This window comes from Hippopotamus amphibius, chromosome 11 (genome assembly GCF_030028045.1).
Source record: "Hippopotamus amphibius kiboko isolate mHipAmp2 chromosome 11, mHipAmp2.hap2, whole genome shotgun sequence".
Taxonomy (NCBI): domain Eukaryota; kingdom Metazoa; phylum Chordata; class Mammalia; order Artiodactyla; family Hippopotamidae; genus Hippopotamus; species Hippopotamus amphibius.
This window is the reverse complement of record NC_080196.1, coordinates 27,571,895-27,595,871: the sequence shown is the minus strand read 5'-3', so window position 1 is coordinate 27,595,871 and position 23,977 is coordinate 27,571,895. Positions and strand designations below refer to the sequence as shown.

General features: G+C 38.3%; 1 protein-coding gene across 1 annotated transcript in view; it reads right to left on the bottom strand.

The window, feature by feature from the left end:
* Positions 1-23,977, bottom strand: part of PKHD1 (PKHD1 ciliary IPT domain containing fibrocystin/polyductin) — a 443,114-nt gene that overhangs the window by 168,790 nt on the left and 250,347 nt on the right. The gene's annotated exons all lie outside the window — the stretch shown is intronic.

Here is a 23,977-nt window from a genome sequence, read left to right as displayed (position 1 = left end):
GATAATAAAAATACCTGTTTCATTCATAGGGTTTTTGTGAGGATTAAATGTCAATAGACCTAAAGGGCTGAACCATTCTCAATTCCCCAATCCCACCACAAAAAGCCAAGTGTTTGGTATGTGCTCAATAAACGCTGGAAATTTTCATTATTAGTACTGTTGTCCATTAGCTTGGCAAGCTTGCAGAGCTCATGGGACAACATAAAACCATTTTTCTTCATCTCCCATTCCATAAAAGCAGTTTCCATACAACTTCAGGAGAAAGAAACATTGATTTTTGTTTGAAAGTAACAATAGAGTGATACATGAAAAATTCTCCTGTAAAACAATAAATATTTCACATGTGCCAAAGATTAAGTGTTACTTGCTGAGGCTTAATAGATATCAAATTAACGTTTCTGCTTACACCTTAATTACCATAACCACTGACACATGCAAAGATTTTTAAGAAATTTTTTTAAATTTATTTTGTTGAGGTATAGTTGTGTTAATTTCTGGTATACGGCAAAGCGATTCAGTTATACCTATATATATACATATATATATATATTCTTTTTCATATTCTTCTCCATTATAGGTTATTAGAAGATATAGAATATAGTTCCCTGTGCTATACAGTAGGTCCTTGTTGGTTATCCATTCTATATATAACAGTTTGCATCTGCTAATCCCAAACTCCCAATCCATCCTTCTCTCACCCCCTCTCTCCCTTGGCAACCACAAGTCTACTCTGTATGGCTGTGAGTCTGTTTCTGTTTTATATTTAAGGAGTTATTTTAACATAATCTCACATCTCATTCCAGAAAACAATGCACTCTGTTGTTCTTAAGGACCTGCCCCCCAAATTAACTTCTCAGGAGTTGTCTTTTCTGGTCCCTGCCTACTGCCCAAAGGATAAGACCTCCACACCTTCCTAAGGCAAAGACTATAGGGTTGGAAACCAACCATTTCCCTTTTCCTCCTCGGTTCGTAGTTAGACTACCTTTTTCAGCCTCCTCTGTAATTAAATGAAGCCATGGGACTGAGGTGTAGTCAATAAAATGTAGGCAGAATTGAAGTGGGACATCTCCTGACCTGGTCCCTAAATTCTCCTGCACGCATTCCCTCCCTCCCCTTGTGTCTCAGTTAAATAGTAGAACACTGGTTCTCAAGGTTCTCACCCACTCATCCACCAGAAGCAACCCAAGTTTTAGGTCTGCTCATAAGTCATTCACAGTCCCACACTGGATCTATCACTCCCCTGTGGAAATCTCTCTCTAGTGATACCCTGTACCTTCTTACAACACATCACTAAAACACATTATTGTAATTACATATATGATTATTGCTTGTAAAGAGGGAACTGTCACTGGGCTGATCCTCAGTGTAATTATGTGTTTCTCCCCAACTGTTACTTCCTTAGGAGAAGAGAACATCCCTTTTTAAAAATCCCTAGTGCTTACTGTGATATCAAAGATAAAGCTGTTAAATAAACGTTGCCCAGATCTGTTGAATTTAATTCCCCACGTCCTCAAAATTCAAGCATTTATTAGTGACTGATACAAAAGGAAATAATCAGGCTAAACAGATGAAAATAAATATGCATGTCAATTTTATGTCTGCTCCTTTTCACACATTCAAACAAAAGACTGAAATACCTAGAGAATATTCTAGGATTAACATAGATTTTATAGGTTCATGACTTTAATGTGACCTCAAAAGAAAGATAGGAATTATTTCAAGCAAGCCCCTTTAAATACAAGAATCTATACAAATGGCCTTTATCTCTTCCAACCTGTGGCCCATTCTACCAGTTTTCAGCTGTTGAACCTGTTTGTACAAAATAACTAAATTTCTTCAATAATGTTTTCTGTCATCCACAAAATACTCTCATACACACACACACACACACACACACACACACACACACACACAAGCATGATATCAGGCCTCTTTTGAATACACTTCTTAGTTAAAATGTGATAATACATGGAATTCAAAAGTTTCCCTTTGGTCTTTATCACATTCCTCCTTAGAAGGCATTTTTCTTTAATTGCCTTACCCACTCCAAATATACCAACAAATTTCCCACGAAACACAGTTAGCCTAACTATTATAAGCTCTGTGAGAACAGAGACCATAGCTGTCACTCTCACGTTTATTTGCTCAGCACATAGAACAATACCCAGAATTTGGTAGGTGCTCAAAAATAACACCAAAGAGTGTATAAACACACCCCACATGTAAAACCCAACAGCCATCAGAAGCAAAGTACAGGATGAAGACAAGAGTAGAAACACTATTCTTATTTCTTTCCATGCCACCTTTCACTTTGAAATTCCCTGCATCCATCCAGTCACCATTTTTCTTGCCTCCTTTCCTTCCCTGCTATGTGCCAAATCTTGTTGGGTGGTAGGAATTCAAAGATGAATCCGATATGTTTCCCATCATCAGATGAAGACAGAGAAATAAATACAATGCAATATACTTGAAATAACACACTTTTTTATTATAAGCAGATCAACCTCATCTTCATTCTCATCGACTTCAAAATGGAAAGTCTGTCCAAGTGCCTATTGTAACAAAATTCTGCAAAGATGAAATAAAGCTAAGACCTCTAAAGACTTTTATAAATGAATTCTCCTTGTATTACAATAACACAGATGACAGCTAGCATTGCAAGTGACACAGGCAAAAAACTTCCTCATAACTTAGTCTCCAGAGCAGATCAGGTCCAAATGGACCAACCCTCAGCTATAATGATAGCTTCTAGAGGATTCCTCTCTGTTCCAGGTGTGGAAAGTTAGGACCAATATGCCACATTGTCTACAAGTAGCATGCTTTCCATGAAATTACTCAAGATGTTTCAGAAAAATCATTCAGAAGCAGTTATGTACACAACCTACTTAGAAACATGAATAATAGACTATCTCTAATTTAACTGTGGCCCAATACTTTTCACCTTGCCTTGACTTGGCCAAGGCTCCTGCATTCTACTCTGTCAGTGACCAATCTATCCTACTTAAGAGAATGAGCACTGGCATATGGAGGGAACCATCTGGAATTTCTGTTGCTCAATGGGAGGCTGATGGGGGAATACATGTGGAAAGAGACTCCAAAAAGAATTAATGAGTACCAGATGTAATTAAAGACTGCTTTCCCCCCAAAGGAGCTCAGGACCAGCCATGGGGTGGTGCCTCTTGGTTCCGAATTACACCCTCTTTCCACTTGTTCATCCATCAAACACTAAACATCCCACCATCTTTATTCTAGTATTTTTTCCCAAGCAGTGTTTGGAGTTTTTTCTCCCCTGAAAGTGTTGTATTTTGACAATGAGAAGGATAAAGCTTTATAAATAATATCTGTAAAGTTAACTCTAAGGAAGAATCACCTGACTGTCCCCACGTATCAAATGCAACTACAAAAATAAAAATAAGGAGGCATTAGTCTTCTATAAATGCATAGCTTCCCTTAATACCAGAAAGCCTGAGCCAAATCAAAAGGTAGATGTCTCTGACAGAGGGCAAGAGCTTCTTTGTATCAGGAGTGATCTGACTACCACAGCTAAAAAGCATTCCATATAATTTCAACGCTAGATTTAAACTCATTTTTTCCCAGCAAAATCAGGGAATCAAGGTCACTACTGTTCAGCATTCCAAGGGTCTGACACTCATCTAAATTCTATAGAAAAGAGATCAAGGGACTTCCCTGGTGGCGCAGTGGTTAAGAATCTGCCTGCCACTGCAGGGAACACAGGCTTGATGCCTGGTCTGGGAAGATCCCATATGCCTTGGAGCAACTAAATGAGCCTGTTCTCTAGAGCCCACAAGCCACAACTACTGAAGCCCAGGTGGCCTAGAGCCTGCGTGCCACAACTACTGAGCCTACGTGCTACAACTACTGAATCCCACATGCCTTGAGCCTGTGCTCCACAACAAGAGAAGCCATCGCACTGAGAAGGCTGCACGCCACATCGAAGAGTAGCCTTTGCTCGCCACAACTAGAGAAAGCCCGCACACAGCAACAAAGATCCCAATGGAGCCTAAATAAATAAATAAAAGAGATCAAGGATAAAGGGCACAGATCCTGGGAATAATGATGGGGTCACATGAACAAGCACAATTTAGGGAGGCAGACCCACTGCTTGTGCGATATTCACTGCACCAGGCCCATAACTCAGGTGGTGAAGACAGTTTCCACTACATCCTTGCTATTGTCAGGAACACAGCCTACACCAACTTTGGACATGGCTCTGACTTCCAGGGGAGAGTGACAGCATGCAAGGGCAGAGCAGGACAGACAAGGACTATTGTAGGCTTACTATTTTCCTGCACCTTCCATAATTAACAAGCTTGTTTCTACATTCAGTCTTAGCACCAACACTTTCCCATAAATATGTGAGCCAATGGAAAAATAAGTTTTAATGCCATTTCAGTAACTATTAAGTGACCCAATCCTCCTTTTAGATACTTAAATATATATATATACACAATGATTGGCGGTATTTTCTCTCCTTTGTAGTCATTTAGCTTTTGGTGACTCTAACAATTTATCCAAATATTCCATTTATCATGATGTATGAGGATGACTCATCCAAAAAAATTACTTTTATAATAGAATGGAAATTGTCATACATAAATGGTTCACAAGAATGAAAGCATAACATGATTGAAAATTAACATGAAGTAGATTAATTTACAGAGATATTAGTATTCATTTATAATGAGTTCATTAGCTTATAGAAAAAGCAGAACAAAGAAGTGCTAGAAGATAAGGATACAGTCTTTCTACAACTATATTCTTTTCAAAGAGCTGCTAACTTTATAGCCTGCCTTTTTCATCAAATCCACACAGGTGGTTTCTTTATTCTACTCTATCATTTTTTTTCAAACTGGTCTTAAAAATAGGCAGAAGTGGTAGTTTACAAAGTACCCAGAGGCACATGATTCAGGACTAAAAGCCAGCTTCCTTATACCTTGAAGAAAAGCCATCTGCCTGCCTGGTGTGTGTGTGTGTGTTTGGGGTGGGGGTAGGAAGAGGCTGCTCTCTTCATTCTCACCTCATGGAAGAGTCCAATTTAAACTTTGGACAACAAATTCCCATCCCCCTCCTCACTTACACTCTCTGTGTCTTTCTCCATCACAGACAGACATGCATAATTCCCACAGCAGAATCAACATTTTAAATTATGATATTTTAATTGATCAATAAAATGTTTAGCATACAGTGTTTATCTCTTCCTCTAGTCTATACCATCTGTTCTTCAAAAATATTTTGAATCTATTTAATAGGAAGGTCTTTAAGTAAAATTACCAACTGTATCAGATCAATCCTTTAAAGCCCAAATTCTGAAAGCAACATACCAGAAAGTGCTGCCATTCTTATACAATTAGAAAAGAATCTGTGCCTTCTCTCATTCCAGGCTTTCTTTCTTTTGTTTTATTTTGTTTTTAATCTTGAGATGCTGTTATGCTGCAGTTCTCTCCATTAGGATTCAAAAAATTCAGAACGGCCAACTTGGTATTGTCTTTTTCTAAAACAATCTTAACATTTAAAAATCTGATGTATAATTGACATGCAAAAAGCTGTACATATTTCATGGATACAACTTAATGATTTGAGAGATAAATATATACCCATGTAACATCACTACAGTCTAGGCCATAAACCTCCCCATTTGCTCCAAAACTTTCCTCGCACCCTTTTAATTAATTTATTTAGCTATTTATTTATTATTAATTATTACTTTGTGATAAGAACACAATATAAGATCTACCCGCTTAGAAAATTTTAAGTATATAATACCGTACTGTTTACTATGGGCACTTTGCTGTACAGTAGTTCCCTAGAATTTATTCACCGTGCATAACTGAACCTTGTACACTCTGACTAGTACTTCTTCATTTCCCCACATTCCCTGTCCTGGCAACCACTCAATTAAAATATGGGCAAAGGAACTGAATATACATTTTCCCAAAGAAAACATACAAATGGATAACAAGTATATAAAAATGAGCTGAGTATCACTAATCATCAGGGAAATGCAAATCAGAACTATAAGATATCACTTCACAACCCTTAGTATGCTTTTATTAAAAAAAAATGTATATATATGTAACAAATGTTGGCCAGAAATTGGAGAAAAGGGGACCCTAGAACACTGTTGGTGGGAGTATAAACTGGTGCAGCCACTATGGAAAACAGTATGGAGGTTCTGCAAAAAATTAAAAATAGAACCACCAAATAATCCAGCAATTCCACTTTTGGGTATTTACCCAGAGGAAATGAAAACAGGATCTCAGATATAACTGCATGCCCATGGTCACTGGTGTAGCCATCTGAAACAAGATCCATGGTGCTCTGATTGCTCAGATGAGTAGAGACTCAAAAAGAAAGAAAGAAAGAAAGAAAGAAAGAGAGAGAGAGAGAGAGAGGAAAGAAAGAAAGAAAGAAAGAAAGAAAGAAAGAAAGAAAGAAAGAAAGAAAGAAAAAGAAAGAAAGGAAGGAAGAAAGAAAGAAAGGAAGAAAGGAAAGAGAAAAGAAAGAAAACAAAAAACAAAATGTAGTACCAAGAAAACAATAGACAAAACCTAGACCTTGCAACCCCAGGAGACATAAAAGTGAAGAGTAGGCATTCCGATAAATTTGAGGTCAGATGTTAAATTGTAGTTTGGCTTTATCCACATCATTCTGTTATCTCAGTGTATCATTAATGAATCTGTACTAACCTGAAGTTTTATGATTAAATTCCTCTCCATCTCTTGTAGTATATGATACATTCATATGTGGAAAGGCATAAACTGGTAAGTCTCAGGTAATGCAATTATTAAATTTTTACATGTGGCAGTTAGTGTTATAGCCAAATGAGGCACCAAGTTTATTTTCCTATGTGGGTTTTTGTTTTGATTTGCTTCCTTGAGAAAAATAATGAGATCAACTTCTAGTAAATAAATACATTTTCACAATTTAATCCGAAGAAAAAACATGAAGTGATTCACTCCTGAATGAGGCCATTTAGGTATAGCTCCATGTAGCAAACATTATATTCAATGAGTTTATTTCTCACATGAGCTCTTTTTTTTCTCTGTTTGACACTAGAGAGGGCAATGTATCCAGAAAACTATGAGATTCTTTATTTTTCTTTAATGTTATCGATTATTGTTTTCTCAATCTTTCAATTATTCCTTCCAACTGGGGGGGAAACCCCTCCAAAAATATTATTAAATTCCTTAAAAATAAAATGCTTGTATTCTATTTGTTTTAAAAATTATATGCATTATTTCATAAATGCATAATTGATACTTAAAGAGAACTTAGAATATAGTACCTAATAAATATTGAGTAAACCTCTATTCTATATTTTAATATGTTATATCCAAATTTATAATTTCTAAACAAACTAGTCTATATATTCCATTCCTAAAATCATAAAGTGCTTATACTCTATATAAATACAAGAATTACTTCGGTAGAGGTGTTCATTGTTCTCAACATTTCCATATTTTCCATTGTTACATATTTCAAAAATTTCCTAAGCCTTTAAGAATTTCTTTGTAAATTCCAATAAATTACATTTATTTAATGCTTGGGGTTTCCAAAATAAATTCCTTTTCCCTTGAATTCAAATACATCCCAGAGACCATGAAGTTTCCTAGAACTTTTATTCACAATTCTAGGTATTTCAACAATAATATCCAGATTTTACAACCCCTGCCAACAAAAGTCCCAATACTCTAAAATATCTTCATACTGCTTGGCAAAGAAATTGAAATCCCCATCCTTAGGGTTAATCCTTCTTTTTAATCTGGGGTGTCTAGAAATTCCCAAGAGAAGAATGATATATAAAGTAAAGCATTGTCACTGACCAATAAACTTATTCATTCACCCATTCATTCACTTAGCAAATATTCCCGAGTACTTTGTCGGATACTGGTATATGTCAAAGAAATGAATATAATTGAAACAAGGCTTCCCACTCCACATAGAGAAATAAATATTTTTATGAGATTGATCAGATGAGTTTTTGGTGGGAGGAAGAAATAGATCTGAATCCTTTTTAGTATTCGCTTCTGATACCCACCAAAATAGTCATGGCAAGGCCCAGGTAATATTTCAAAGTAAGGAACACTGTGTCTGTTTCTCTCTGCTTTCTAGTACTCACCCATCCCTGAGAACTCAATGCCTTCAATTGCTCATAAACCCCAGTGGCTGCAATCCCCATGATGCCCCACCTACCTACCCTCCACACACATCCAGGGTCTAAGTAGTTCTATAGTCCCATTCTCATCTCAACTACACCCCCATTCTTTCCAGGCTCTATTCACTGACACCTGGCTAATAACCAGTTAGTATAGGAAAAGCACACTGGCTAATCCACCTATTACTATTTGCCCAAGTGCAATGGAATGCTCACCTGGTTAGAATTCAGAGAGACCTAAATTTGAATCCCAAATAAGCCATTCCTTGGGAAAATTGCTTAGCTTCTCTGATTTTCTGTTCCCCAAGTGCAAATAAGAGAAATAATACTTCATGGAGGTGGGACTTCCCTGGTTGCAGTTAAGAATCCTCCTGCCAATGCAGGGGACACAAGTTCAATCCCTGGGCCAAGAAGATCCCACATGCCGCGGAGCATCTAAGCCTGTGTGCCACAACTACTGCACTTGTGCTGTACAGCCAATGAGGCACAACTACCGAAGCCTGAGATCAGTGGGCTAGAGCCCGTGATCTGCAACAAGAGAAGCCACAGCAATGAGAAGCCTGCACATCAAAATGAAGAGTAGCCCCCACTCGCCACAACTGGAGAAAGACTTCGCACAGCAACGAAGACCCAACGCAGCCAAAAAATATAAATAAATAAATAAATAAATAAATAAATAAATAAATAAATAAGGTGGATTGATGGATGGATGGGGATCAGATAGATGGATAGTTATGTAATAAGCAAGTATAGTGAAATATTAATGTTTAGTAAGTATAGTGAAATAAGTAAATAAATAAAGGAAGAGCTATAACATTAAAAAAATACTTCATGGAAGTGATATTAAGGATTAGGTGAAATACCGCATACAAAAGTATTACAGTGCCTGCACTTATCAGGCATAAAAGTATTAGCCATCACCTGTTTTTTACACCCAACAGATATTTTTGAGAGTTTGCTCTCTGCCTTCGTTATTTGGTGAGCCAAAGAGGCACAGGTCTTGCTCTCACGAAACTTAAATTTTTGTGGAGGAAACAGACATCTAAATACAACACAAATAACTACATAGGTACAAACTGTGCTGAGGTAAGAAGGAAAAATGCAAAATGGCATGGAGATAGAGTGCTGTAGACAGATAAGGTAGTATATATAAATAGTATGAAGTGGGGGAAAGCTCCACACATTCAAAAGCCTGAAAAACAGCAAGGGCACCTGGACTGCAGAAGTTGGAGGACAGTGGTGAGAAGTGGAGGTGGAAAGACAGGCAGGGGAGTGGGTCAGGCAGAACTTTGAAGGCTACATGACAAATTTGAAACATTCTCCTAAGAGTGACATAAATCCAGCAAAGAGTTCTAAGCAGGGAAATTTCATAACCAACTTGAATTTTTAAAAGATCACTCTGGTTGTGGTGGAGAAGAATGGAGTTGATGAGGGCAAGACAGACAGGAGGAGAATATCTAAGGGGCATCCTAGTGGTTCACCTGAGAGGCAGTGAAAGGAGAGATAATGAAAAGCAGGCAGATGGGAGAAATACTTAGGAACAGAATATACAAGATTGGCTGGAGTGTCAAGAACAACTGCACCGTCGGTAATGGGAGACGACATCATGTGTTCAACCTGAAAAGCTGGGAAGGAGCAACATGGCTGTGGGGAATGGCAGACTCTTAGGGGAGGAGAGCAATAGAGGATGCTCTCTGGGGATTTTAGTTTGAGATACCTGTAAGTCATTTCAGTAGAGATTTCAATTTGACAGTTGGACGAATGGGTCTGATACTTGGAAAAAAAAAAGAAATTTTCCTGGCTTCAAATACTGTCCATAGGTTGATGGCTATGCAATTTTCATTCTCAGAAATACTGGGGAAACAGAGACAGAATGAGGAGAGAAGAATTAGCATCAGGAAGTCAAGGGGCTTCCCTGGTGGTGCAGTGGTTAAGAATCCGCCTGCCAATGCAGGGGACACGGGTTCAAGCCCTGTTCCGGGAAGATCCCACATGCTGCAGAGCAACTAAGCCTGTGCAACACAACTACTGAGCCTGACCTCTAGAGCCCATGAGCCACAACTACTGAGCCCACATGCCACAACTACTGAAGCCCGCTTGCCTAGAGCCTGTCACACCATGACAAAGAGTAGCCCCCGCTCACCACAACTAGAGAAAGCCTGCACACAGCAATGAAGACCCAACACAGCCACAAATAAAATAAATAAGATAAATAAATAAATTTATAAAAAAAAGTCGATGAGGGCTCAAAGGAATTTTTTAATCATATGGACATGCAAAAAGATATATAAATGCTGTTGGGAAGCATTCTGCAGGAGGGAAAGACTGTAGACAGGGAAAGGAAACAACATGGAAGGCAAGTCCAGCACAGGATGCAAGGAATGCCAGCTGAGACTGACCTTTGAGAGAAGGTAAAATGCTTTCTCTGTTAGAACAGAAGAGAAGAAGGTAGAGGCATATGCAATCTGTGTGCATTCATCTCCTTTCAAGAGGAATCTGAGGATTCGTACAAAGTATAAAAAGTAAAATACCCTGCAAAGATTGTGAACTTGGGACACACTTTCAGCTCACCTCTAAATCACATAATGTAAATATTAGAATCCACCTACCAATAACCAATCAGGGATGATCTTTATTACAAAATGTTTAGTGTGAAATAAATCTACATATCTGGGCATTTGACTTAGTTTCGCCCTAAGAAATTATATTCCCTCTATAGCATCCGAATAGGGTTCTTTTACTTTTTAAAAAAGAGTTTTATCAAGATAAAATTGACATACAATAAACTGCATATATTTAAAGTGTACAATTTGATATTTTTTCTTATTAGTCATCTATTTTACAAATGTTAGTGTATGTGTGTCAATCCCAATCTCCCAATTCATCCCCCCCCCAATTTCCCCCCTTGGTGTCCATATGTTTGTTCTCTACATCTGTGTCTCTATTTCTGCCTTGCAAACCGGTTCATCTGTACCATTTTTTCTAGATTCCACATACATGAGTTAATATACGATATTTGCTTTTCTCTTTCTGACTTCTTTCTGTATGACAGTATGGGGTTCTTTTAAAAGTAATTAAATTTATAGATTCATATGGGGGAGAATCTTTGCAACATTGTGTCTTCTTGTATTGGTGTGCCATTCTACTTATTCACTGGAGTTTTAAGGGTTTTGGTTTTTTTTTTTTTATATGGCTCAAGTTTACATGCAAGGTTTTTTCCTATAAAAATTAGAACTCTTTGTCTATTACCTTTTCTAATTGATAATTATTATTATATAGGAATGCTATTGCTCATTATATATCAGCGTTGTTTCAGCTGTTTTACTGGCCTTTTTTGTTTAACAATATTTCATTTGAATTTCTTGTATTTTTCTGGTATAAAAATAGTATATTTACCAGTAATTATTTTCCTCCTTCTTTCTAATGGTCATGCCCTTAATTATATTTTTCCTTGTCCTATTGCATTGTCTATCATCTCCAGTAATAGGTGATGTTTTGTTCCTGACTCTAACAGAATGTAATTAATCTTTCATGGTTATTTTTGAAGTTTCTTGTGGATTTCTTGTATATATTTTATATCAGGTTAAGAAAAATTTCTTCTATTTCTAACCTAATTATTTTGGGATTTGTTGAGTAGGTGATGTAATTGATCAAATGCTTTCTTTTCCATAAGCTAGTAAGCCTTTGTGGGAAATCCTCTTGTAACTCCTACAGAATCCTCTTGTTATTACCATGTAAACATTTTTCCTTTGGATGGGCAGGAGATAAGTTTGACACACTGAGATCATTAGGTTTAGCTTTTACCCCTAAGTAATGCATAAAGATAGCTCTGTGGCCCATTCAGGAGGAAGACTGCACATTTTTCACACCAAGAAAAAAAAAAAGCAGAACATGGAATACTGTCAAAAAATCTTGCTTGAAATATTTGCTTAGATATTATATTTATTTTATTTAGATGCCTCTATGAAATAACCTGGAGAAATTTTCCCTTCAGTGTACCAAATATGCTGAGAAACTGTGATCGGACACCATTATAAACCTATAATTTCTTTCAATGATTTACTCCTTCCTCAGCACTTTTTAACCCATCCTCTCTGCCCCACTGCCCTAGTATGTTTTTTTTCTGCATACTCAAAGTTAGTTCCCTAAAATGAACACCTCCATCATTCACCCCCATGACTTTTTGGGCTCTGCAGCCTTGGATATTTTAGGTCTTCAAGAGCCCATTCTTAGGTAGACAGACAGAGTAGTGCAGGTGAAAATTGGCACTGTATTTGATAAGGGGAGAAAGTTAAACTTTTTGGGGCATTCTCTGGCTCTTCATATATTGAAAAGTGTGCCTTATTATTATAAAGAGCTTCAGGTACAATCTTGGGGAGAGAAAAGTATTCTAATATTGCCTTAATTAATTATGTTAATAAATTTTAGAGGTAGAATCATCCTTGCATTCCTAGGATTAAAACCTCTATTTAATCATTATATATGATTCTTCTAAAGTAGAGGAACATTTGATTTTCTAAAACTTCTCATCAATGTCAATTAGATTAGTTCCTAATATTCTGGCTTTGTGCTCTCTTTGTCTATTTTAGAATCAATTTTATAGCTTTGAGGATGAATTCGGAAGCTTTGTGTCTTTTTCTAGGCTCAAAAACACTTGATAATATGGTGATTACATGTTCCTTGAAGGTATGTTTTGAACTTTTTAAGAAGTATCCTGGGTGATTTCAGACATAGGTGGGCTATGGATTCCACTTTGGAAATCAATGGCCCAGAGAAATTCTCCCACTTACACAATAAGGTATAAATATTTTTTCTGTAATATTGCTTGTAAAAATTGGGGAAAAAATTTAAGTTCACCAGTAAAATAGTAGTTCAATAAATCATGTTACATTTTTTCTCTGGAATGGTATGCAGTCATTTAAAAGGACGCAGTAGATTTCTTTTTACTGATATGTTATTTCCAAGATATATTGTTAATTTGTAAAAAGTCCATATGAATACTTAGGACATATTTTCATGCTGAATTGGTTAAAAATGCAAATCATTATTTTACAACCATCTCAGTTGATCTCATGCATGTTAAAGTTTAAGAACTTCTGCTCTCAATCTTGGTTTCGTTGTGCACAGAATGTGGTACCAACATCACAGCTCTTTATAAAGCTTCAGTGAGATAAAATAATATTAACACAATGTCCTTCACATAAAAAAACTGAACTAATTTTATCTTATTATACAAATGAGTATATTATTACTCTAGTAGTAGCACTACTGTTAACACTATACTGTAATTACTGTTACTATTACTAAATGAAGGACCTAAATCTCTTTGATGTGTCATATGTTTCTATAGCCTTATATTTACATAATGTATTCCTTTTTTGGCTCAGAAAATTAAATTTGAATACGTCTGCTATTTCCTGCATCATTTCTTGCGGATAATATTTTATGGCCTTCTGATTTTAACCCAGCCTTTCTGACTACTATTATTCAAGTAATCTGGGACCTTGTAGCAAGGCCAGCACTTGGCACTGAAGTGCTGAAATGGTCTTTATTATGCAACGTGATTTGGGTTTGCCTGTGATGGAATGTGGTGAAATTAGGATGCGAAAAGAAAAGATAGTAAAATAGTAGAATTTCTAAAAATTGTGGTTAAAGTTTTCCTCCCTGAGTGGGGCTTGAATTAAGCATGCTATGGCAAACACTATTTATCAACAAAATCCTCTATTTTCTAAGTACCAACCAGTCTCTCCCTTTTCTTTGCTACCTGGAAAACCTTGGCACATAGCTACATCCCCTTTGGTCCTAGTTCTCCTTCTCTCTTGGGGAAAACAAGTCCACATTTCTCACACAGCTTAAGAGAAGAGACTCATAACCATACTTAATGTATAAAAGCTGTGATTTCCATGCAAACTGCTGCTTTCCCAGAAAAATCGAAAAGCCCTCTTTAGCAGTTTAAAACCCTTTAACTGTTTCCTACCCTTTCCACTTGCACTACTGGGCTGCTCTGCTGAAAGCCTTCTCTGAAGTGCCACTTCCAGGTGAATAAGATAATTTAAGAAGCCTTTTTAATTCATTCAGATTCATAAGAGATCATTAAATACACACCAGGTACATACACCAGGAGCCAAAAAGACATACTGCACCACTCCGAAGATTCCCTCAGTTACAACGATCTCCTCAGCAGAACTACGATTTAGGCCTGAGCTAGTGGTCAAACAGCAAAACGTGGGCCCCTTTGCAGTAGCCAGTGTCATAGCTCTAAGCAGTCACTGATGTTTTCTCGTTTACCCTCCTCCTCTTATAGTTTCACCAAAAAAAAAAAGAAAACGAACAAAACCAGATGCATCCACACTATGCAAATGAGAAAAGGTAACCTCTGAACCGATTCCCCAGCAAACAGAAGATCCTCAAGCTGCTTGCTAAGGAACACCACAGGAGGTGTGCCAACCGCCTAGATGCTAAGCCACGGGGGGCCTGCGGGCTGGGGAGGCAGTAAATCCCCAGAGAGCTCTGAGCTTCTGCTCAGCAAGCCACACCAGGCCCAGCAGTTTCTCAGGTGCTGATCCACGGGAGGCCCATCAACAGCTCAGGTGGAAGGTGCATGGAGGAGGGAGGAGGCAAGCTGCACAGAGGAGGAGCTTGAATGAAGGCCACCAGCTCACCAGGGGAGAAGGGAAATGAGAGGCACCCACTGGGAACACTAGAGTTCAGAGAACTCCATTAGCAAAAGGAATGAGCCTGCGCTCTCTTGCACAGAGCATCTTCTTAGCTGTGGGAAGCACAGCTCAGAGAGTAAGTCTCCAGCCCAGGGAACCTGAATAAATGCTGGCATTGAAAGATTCCCAGGCCAGGCTCTGCGGCAGACCACCAAGGCTCCCCAACAAGGGCAGCACCTGCTAGTCAGTTGCTAAGGTTCTTAGGGACTTACCACCCTCCACCCACCCCCTGTGTGCCAAGAGTCTCAGAGTGACAGTGACAGCTCCCCCTTCAGCTTCCGAAACCCCTAGAACCACTTTACCAAGAACGGCTAGGCAGTACCTGCATCTCACTCTCCTTTACTCACTCTAGCATTTACAGAGTCTTGGGTCCACGCCAAGTCTTGTGCTTTCCAGTGGGATAAGTCAAATAAGATATGGCCTCTGTCCTCAAGGCAACATAAATACAAATAATAATTACAGGATAAGGCAATAGGATAGAAATAGGACCAAGGTGTTTCAGGAACACAGAAGAAAGAGAATTACACCAAATGGGATTCGGGGACACTTTCTGGAAGAAGTGACACTAAGTTGAGTGCTCAAAGACAGAAGGGAGCAACTGTCAGAGCATTAGGATGGGAAAGGGAGTGGGGAGAATCAGGAAAGAGAGGTGGGGCAAGTTCCAGGCAGAGAGAATAGCAAGTATAAATGAGCAGAGAGGGAAAATCGTTGACCCCATCCGAGAACAGTAAGTAGCCGCATGCAACTGGGTGGCAGGGGACACAGGGAAGAGCTGGGCAATAAGGCCAGATCACAAAGGACTCTGTGGTCCAAATCAATGACATGGAGATTCACCCTCAAGGCTTTGGGGAGCCCCTGGAATATTTCACAACATTCTATACCCAAGACCAAGGCCTTTGGAAAATTGAAAGCTTGCTGCTTCTGACAATTAGGTTTCTCAGGTTTCCAAAAAGGTAAACCTATTTTCAAAATAAAATAGGTTCTGAAGTCAAATTTCTAATTTTATATTTTGTCACCTAATTTTTAAAACATATAAAACCACATACATATAGAATGATATGTACCATACACAGCACAGTCCAAATAAAGAGGACTCTTACTATAGTTAGTAAACGTTAATATGGTGTTAGAGCAACCACCCCAAGGCTTCCGGCCTCACTATGCTGACAAAATTCATTCCTGCAGACCCGCTGCAAGTCCAGCAAGGATGCCATCAACATGAATGGGAAAGGGGGGCTGGGATTCATCAGCATTCAATCCAGTGCACCATTCATTCATTCATTTAACAAATAACGCAGATTGCATCTCCTCTGTTCCAGAGCTATCATGGACCCTAGGAACACAAAGATGTGAAGTTCCTATTGGTATTCCTCATGTGCTGGCAGACAGCAGGGTGATGCCTGCCATTTGCACCTGTGAGCAGAGCCCAGCCGATCCTGGTACAGTGCAGCAAGCTCACCACCTCTGTGCAAACCAACCACACACTATTGCTGCCTGAGAAATGCAGTCAGAGAGGTTATCCCACTGTTCTTAAACCAGACAAAAGCTCAGCTTCATCCAGGTAAGAGCAATGCTTTTTAATTCAGACACTAACTTGCCATCGGCTGATGTTATCATGTAAATAAAGAGAGATGAACAGACCAATAACAAGTACAGAAATTGAGACTATGATTCAAAATCCCCCAACAAACAAAAGCCAAGGGCCAGATGGATTCACAAGCGAATTCTATCATTTAGAGAAGAGCTAACACCTATCCTTCTCAAACTCTTCCAAAATATAGCAGAAGGAGGAACACTCCCAAACTCATTCTACGAGGCCACCATCACCCTGATACCAAAACCAGGCAAAGATGTCACAAAAAAAGAAAATTACAGGCCAATATCATTGATGAATATAGATGCAAAAATCCTCAACAAAATACTAGCTAACAGAATCCAACAGCACATTAAAAAGATTATACCCCATGATCAAGTGGGGTTTATCCCTGGGATGCAAGGATTCTTCAGTATATGCCAATCAATCAATGTGATACATCATATCAACAAATTGAAGGATAAAAACCATATGATCATCTCAATAGATACAGAAAAAGCTTTTGACAAAATTCAACATCCATTTATGACAAAAACTCTCCAGAAAATGGGCACAGCAGGAAATTACCTCAACATAATCAAAGCCATATATGAGAAACCAAAAGGCAACATCATTCTAAATGGGGAAAAACTGAAAGCATTCCCTCTAAGAACAGGAACAAGACAAAGGTGCCCACTCTCACCATTCTTATTCAACATAGTTTTGGAAGTTTTAGCCACAGCAATCAGAGAAGAAAAAGAAATCAAAGGAATCCAAATTGGAAAAGAAGTAAAATTGTCACTCTTTGCAGATGACCTGATATTATACACAGAAAACCCTACAGATTTTACCAGAAAACTGCTAGCACTAATCGATGAATTTAGTAAAGTAGCAGGATAAAAAATTAATGCACAGAAATCTCTTGCATTCCTATACACTAACAATGAAAAAGCAGAAAGAGAAATTAAGGAAACTCTCCCATTTACCACTGCAACAAAAAGAATAAAATACCTAGGAATAAACCTACCTAAGGAAGCAAAAGACCTGTATGCAGAAAACTTTAAGACATTGCTGAAAGAAATCAAAGACGATACAAACAGTTGGAGAGACATACCATGTTCTTGGATTGGAAGAATCAACATTGTGAAAATGACTATCCCACCCAAAGCAATTTACAGATTCAACGCAATCCCTATCAAATTACCAATGGCATTTTTCACAGAACTAGAACAAGAAATCTTACGATTTGTATGGAAATGCAAAAGACCCCGAATAGCCAAAGGAATCTTGAGAAGCAAAGACAGAGTTGGTGGAATTAGGCTTCCTGCCTTCAAACTATACCACAAGACCACAGTGATCAAGACAGTATGGTACTGTCACAAAAATAGAAAGGAAGATCAATGGAACAGAATAGAGAACTCAGAGGTAAACCCAAGCATATATGGGCACCTTATCTTTGACAAAGGAGGTAAGAATATACAATGGAAAAAAGACAGCCTATTCAATAAGTGTGCTGGGAAAATTGGACAGCAACATGTAAAAGAATGAAATTAGAGCACTTTCTAACACCATACATAAAAATAAACTCAAAATGGATTAAAGACCTAAACGTAAGGCCAGACACTATAAAACTCCTAGAGGAAAACATAGGCAGAACACACTATGACATCCATCAAAGCAAGATCCTTTTCGACCCACCTCCTAGAAGAATGGAAATAAAATCAAGAATAAACAAATGGGACCTCATGAAACAAAAGCTTTTGCACAGTGAAAGAAACCATAAACAAGACAAGAAGACAACCCTCAGAATGGGAGAAAATACTTGCCAATGAAGCAACAGACAAAGGATTAATCTCCAAAATATACAAGCAGCTCATGAAGCTTAATACCAAAAAAGCAAATAACCCAATCCACAAATGGGTGGAAGACCTAAATAGACATTTCTCCAGAAAAGACACACAGATGGCCAACAAACACATGAAAAGATGCTCAACATCACTAATCAGCAGAGAAATGCAAGTCAAAGCCACAATGAGGTATCACCTCACACCAGTCAGAATGGCCATCATCAAAAAATCTAGAAACAATAAATGCTGGAGAGGGTGTGGAGAAAAGCGAACTCTCCTGCACTGTTAGTGGGAATGTAAGTTGGTACAGCCACTATGGAAAACCGTTTCGAGGTTCCTTAAAAAACTACAAATAGAACTACCATATGATCCAGTAATCCCACTCCTGGGCATATACCCAAAGAAAACCATAATCCAAAAAGAAACATGTACCATAATGTTTATTGCAGCACTATTTACAAGAGCCAGGACATGGAAGCAACCTAAATGTCCAACAACAGATGAATGGATAAAGAAGGTGTGGCATATATATACAATGGAATATTACTCAGCCATAAAATGGAATGAAATGGAGCTATGTGTAATGAGGTGGATAGACCTGGAGACTGTTATACAGAGCAAAGTAAGTCAGAAAGAGAAACACAAATACCATATGCTAACTCATATATACAGAATCTAAAAAAATGGTACTGATGAACCCAGTGACAGGGCAAGAATAAGGATGCAGATGCAGAGAACGGACTGGAGGACACGGGGTTGGGGGGTGGGGTGGCAAAGCGGAAGCTGGGATGAAGTGAGAGAGTAGCATAGACATATATACACTACCAACTGTAAAATAGATAGCTAGTGGGAAGTTGCTGTATAACAAAGGGAGATCAACTCAATGATGGGTGATGCCTTAGAGGTCCAGGACAGGGAGGGTGGGAAAGAGTCACGGGAGGGAGGGGATATGGGGATATATGTATAAATACAGCTGATTCACTTTGGTACAAGAGTATAAAGCAATTATATTCCAATAAAGAGCTTAAAAAATTTAAAAAAATTTAAAAAATAATAAAGAGAGGCAAACAGATGGCTTCAGATGGGATCCAGGGCTCACAGAGCATCACTGATGTGACAAATGCAGAAAAGTGAGGACAAGTCATTAGACACAGAGCAGACCCTCGGAGTGCACAGCAGCCTAACAAAGAGAATCCTGGCCTTAATAACACATCTGTAGAAAAGGCAGTGACATCCCACTTGCAGGTTTTTGTTTGTCAAATGCTATTAATTTCTAAGTATGGGGATATACCTCTAGGAAACAGTCCTACTTTTCTCTTAAAATATACTTTACAGTGGTGTACCTGTTTATATCACCTATGACCCTTTAGATCATAGCCTTTGAAAGGCTTTATTTTGACTCCTCCCACATGATTAAGTAGGGATAGTGTAATGAACTATAGAGACTCAAGGAATTTGGAGGCATAGATTTGAAGCTGTGCTGTCTCTGTGGTCTCTGAACTCTTTCTTGGGCATCCCTTTTGAGGCCCATTTTCCTCAGTTATAGGATGAGAGATAATTGTGGCAGAGACCACTAGTTTTCTCCCAATATCTTTTCCCTTTTTCCTTATTCACAAGAACTCCAATTTTTAGCTGAATACATTGTAACCTAGCCAAAAGACCACATTTCCCAGTCTCCTTTCCCATTAGTTATGGCCATTCAGCCAAGTTTTGGTCAATAAGAGGTAAGAAGAGGTGTCACATGTGACTAAGAGGCAGAATCCTTCCTACTTTTCACTGCCTAGAATGTGGTTGCAATAGCTGGAGCTTCAGCTGACATCTTGGGCCACAGAGTAACTTTGGGAATAGAAACAGCACATAATGGAGCAAGAAGATAAATAGAGTCTAAGTCCCTAACACCACAAAACAGACATAAGAGAGATAGAAACTTCTCTTTTTCAGGTCTTTGTCACTCACAGAAAACCTAATCTTACCTAATACAACTGATGCCCAACCTCATGGAATGGTGGCAAATATTATGTTAAGTGTGAGAGTACTTGGTACTCGGAGTGTTTCTCTAAATCCCTGGCATCATGAACTGCTCTGTGAACAAAAGGGTTACCTGGTTAAACACCTTTGAGAAACAGCACATACTATATCCCCCCTGGAAATTACACAATCTGTATTATCATATAAAGGGTTTTGAAAAGACCAGATGCAAAGAAATTATTTTTCTGTGTTTAGTCCCAAATTTCCCAAACTCATTTGCTGTCACTATCTTTCTTATGTGTGATGCTTATAAAGAGCTAATTTCATAGGAAACATTTTGAGAAATTCTGGGTAAACTTACCATTAGTAATAGGTAACGTCTAGATGACTGTTTTAGCCTTACAATATGGTCTACCTAATTAGATTCATGTCATTCTAGTCTAGGTCCTCAGGTATATGCTTTCATAACTCTCTCTGTGTTTTCTACAGCAGTTGTTAATTTTGTTGGTTTATAATGCTCACTTTGAGGAGGAGTTTTAATCACTTTCACTCCCTTGGCTATTGTGAAGGCCAAGAACTCCTCAGGGCCCATGTGGATCCTCACAGACTGAACGTAAGAATCCCCCTTCTAAGGGAGCATTCCTGAATACACATTAAAAAATTCTGAGAAATATTGACATAAGGGTAAAATAAGAGATTTCTATTGTGTTTTTCAAATAAGGGGGGAAATAACCTCAGAGTTACCAGCAAGACCCCATTATTGGGTTCAGCTGGCCTGGATGTCCAAAAAGAGATCACTTATGTAGCTGGAAACTGATGCTGGCTACTAGCTAGAGCTCAGCTGGGGCTTCCAGCTGGTGTGAAAAAACACAGCCTAGGGCTTGGGATTCCCATAGCCTGAGGGCTGTGTCCCAAAAGGGAGCATCCCGATAGCAAGAAAGACATCCAGGCAAAATGGTCTTCTTATGCAAGGGTTCGTGTGACCTAGGCCTGAAAAGTCCCAGAACATCACTTCTACTATATTCTATTGGTCAAGCAAGTCACAAAGGCAGACTCACAATCAAAGGAAAGGGAGTGAGGGCTTTCCTGGTGGTACAGTGGTTAAGAATCCACCTGCCAATGCTGGGGACACAGGTTCGATCCCTGGTCCAGAAAGATTCCACATGCCATGGAGCAACTAAGCCCGTGTGCCACAACTACTGAGCCTGTGCTCTAGAGCCTGCGAGCCACAACTGTTGAGCCCATGTGCCACAACTACTGAAGCCCACAAGCCTAGAGCCTCTGCTGTACAATAAGAGAAGCCACTGCAAAGAGAAGCCTGAGCATCGCAAGGAAGAGTAGCCCCCACGCAGCCAATAAATAAATGAATAAATAAAGAGAAGCCTGAGTACAGCAACGAAAGACCCAACGCAGCCAATAAATAAATAAATGAATAAATAAATTTATTTAAAAAAAAAAGGAAAGGGGGTGAGCCCTCACTTCTCCAGGGGAGGAACAGCATGCATTTACAGGGAGAGAAGGAATTTATGGCAGCACTTTTCAAAGAGTATCTACAATGACAACATTGACATTATGATAGGAATTAGAACCAGAACTGGATATTGTTATTTAATGTGCTAATAAAGAAGCATATATTTTATTATACATACATTTGATTTTCAGTATTTTGATAGCTGGATCAATACAACTGGCTTCTTTTATGATCCTATTTTATTTTCTGTAGCAAAAATATTATTCTGAGAATGGATCTAGGCTTCACTAGACTGCCAAAGGGCCCTAGGGCACACGAGAAGTTCAGAACCCCTGGTTCTGTGTAATAGTGTGGTGGTGACCCCCAAGGGTCGACAGTGAGTCGCCGGGTTAGTCCTGCCCCTGCTGGCCAGGCTGTACCTCTTAATGTGCAAACTTCTTATCTTTAAAGCTCTGCATAGGAAGAGACTCCAATAGCTCCCTCAAGAAAGTATAATCAATTCAAGAAATGCCAACTATACCTAAACCAATAATTGGGAAATCATGAATTATTTAATTCAACATTCCAAGAATATCTGCATGGAAAACAGACCATAAAGTAAAGAGAAAAAGAAGTAATTCAATTAGAGCAAGTAAAAAAAGCCCTGCTCTAGATTAAGGGCCCCGTGAGTAGCTGTTCCTTACTTGGCTCAAACTTCCCTGGCCCCAACCAGGAGGGTAAAATACATATGCAATCACTCAGGTCCCTTTCTCTTGTAAGAAATGCCTGTGTCTCCTCAAAGAATATTAATTCCATGAGACAAATTTCTTAGGGGAATAAAATGAGGTAAAATATAGATTTCTGCATTAAAGTCAAGGAAAAATTTCATTAATTCTCAGCAAATTTGTTGCAGTGCAGATCACAGACTATGAGGTCGGTAAGAACTTGAAAGGTGATTTCTTAGTAGGGTGACCAACTCGTGCTGGTTTGCCTCAGACTTTCCAAGTTTTATCACTAAAAGTCATGTGTCCTCACTTCTGCATAAACCAGAGTAGTTGATCACTCTATTTACTAATGCCTTTAAAGAGATTATTTCCTAATATCAACATCCCAAAATAAATATCAAAATCTCTGGATGCCGCTTTCAGTATTCTGAATTTGGAAGGACTTCACCAGCGTACTCTGAGGACTGCTACTGCCTGTTTAAAACACGACCTTCAATTCTTACCTGCAGAATTGAATTCATTGTAGCAATTATATACAATCTTTTACATTTTTATAAAAAAATGTATTTATTGTGTTGATTTATATTTTTGTAATACTGTACTCCTTTAGGAAATGACAATGATATCTTAGAGGAGATAGCCTAAGCCTATTCTATTTTCCCAAACTGACTGTGCTATACAAATTGACCAGTTCTGTAGGACTAAGCCTATTAATTTAGACCTATTAATTGAGAGCACTTGGCAGTATTCTAGAAAGAGAGTGGCTAGGGACAACTGGGCTGCTGCCCCAGAAGTGCTGCTGTCTCACCAGGAAGTAATGCCTTTAAGTTTTAACAAATTTTCTTTCTTTTAATTTTTTCCCTTGTGGAGAAAAGAGAACTCTCATACACTGTTGGTGGGAATATAAATTGGTGCAGCCATTGTGAAAAATAGTATGGAGGTTTCTCAAAAAGCTAAGCATAGAACTACCATAAGACCCAACATTCCACTCCTGGGTATACATCAGAAAAAACAAACAAAACCACTAATTTGAAAAGATACATGCACCCCAATGTTCACAGCAGCACTATTTACAATTACCAAGATATGGAGCAACCTAAGTGTCCATCAACAGATGAATGGATAAAGAAGATGTGGTATGTGTATATATACATACGTATATATATATATACGTATGTATATATACACTTGCAATGGAATACTACTCAGTCATAAAAAAAGAATGAAATTTTGCCATTTGCAGCAACATGGATGGACTTACACTATGTAAAATAAGTCAGAGAAAGATAAATACTATATGATACCATTTATATGTGGAATATAAAAAATACAACAAACTAGTGACTGTAATTTTAGAAAAAGAAGCAGAATCATAGATATACAGAACAAACTAATGGTTACCAGAGAGGAGGGGCAACTTAGGGCTAGAGGAGTAAAAGGTACAAACTATTATGTATAAAATAAGCTACAAGGATATATTTTATAACACGGAATATAGCCAATATTTTATAATAACTATAAA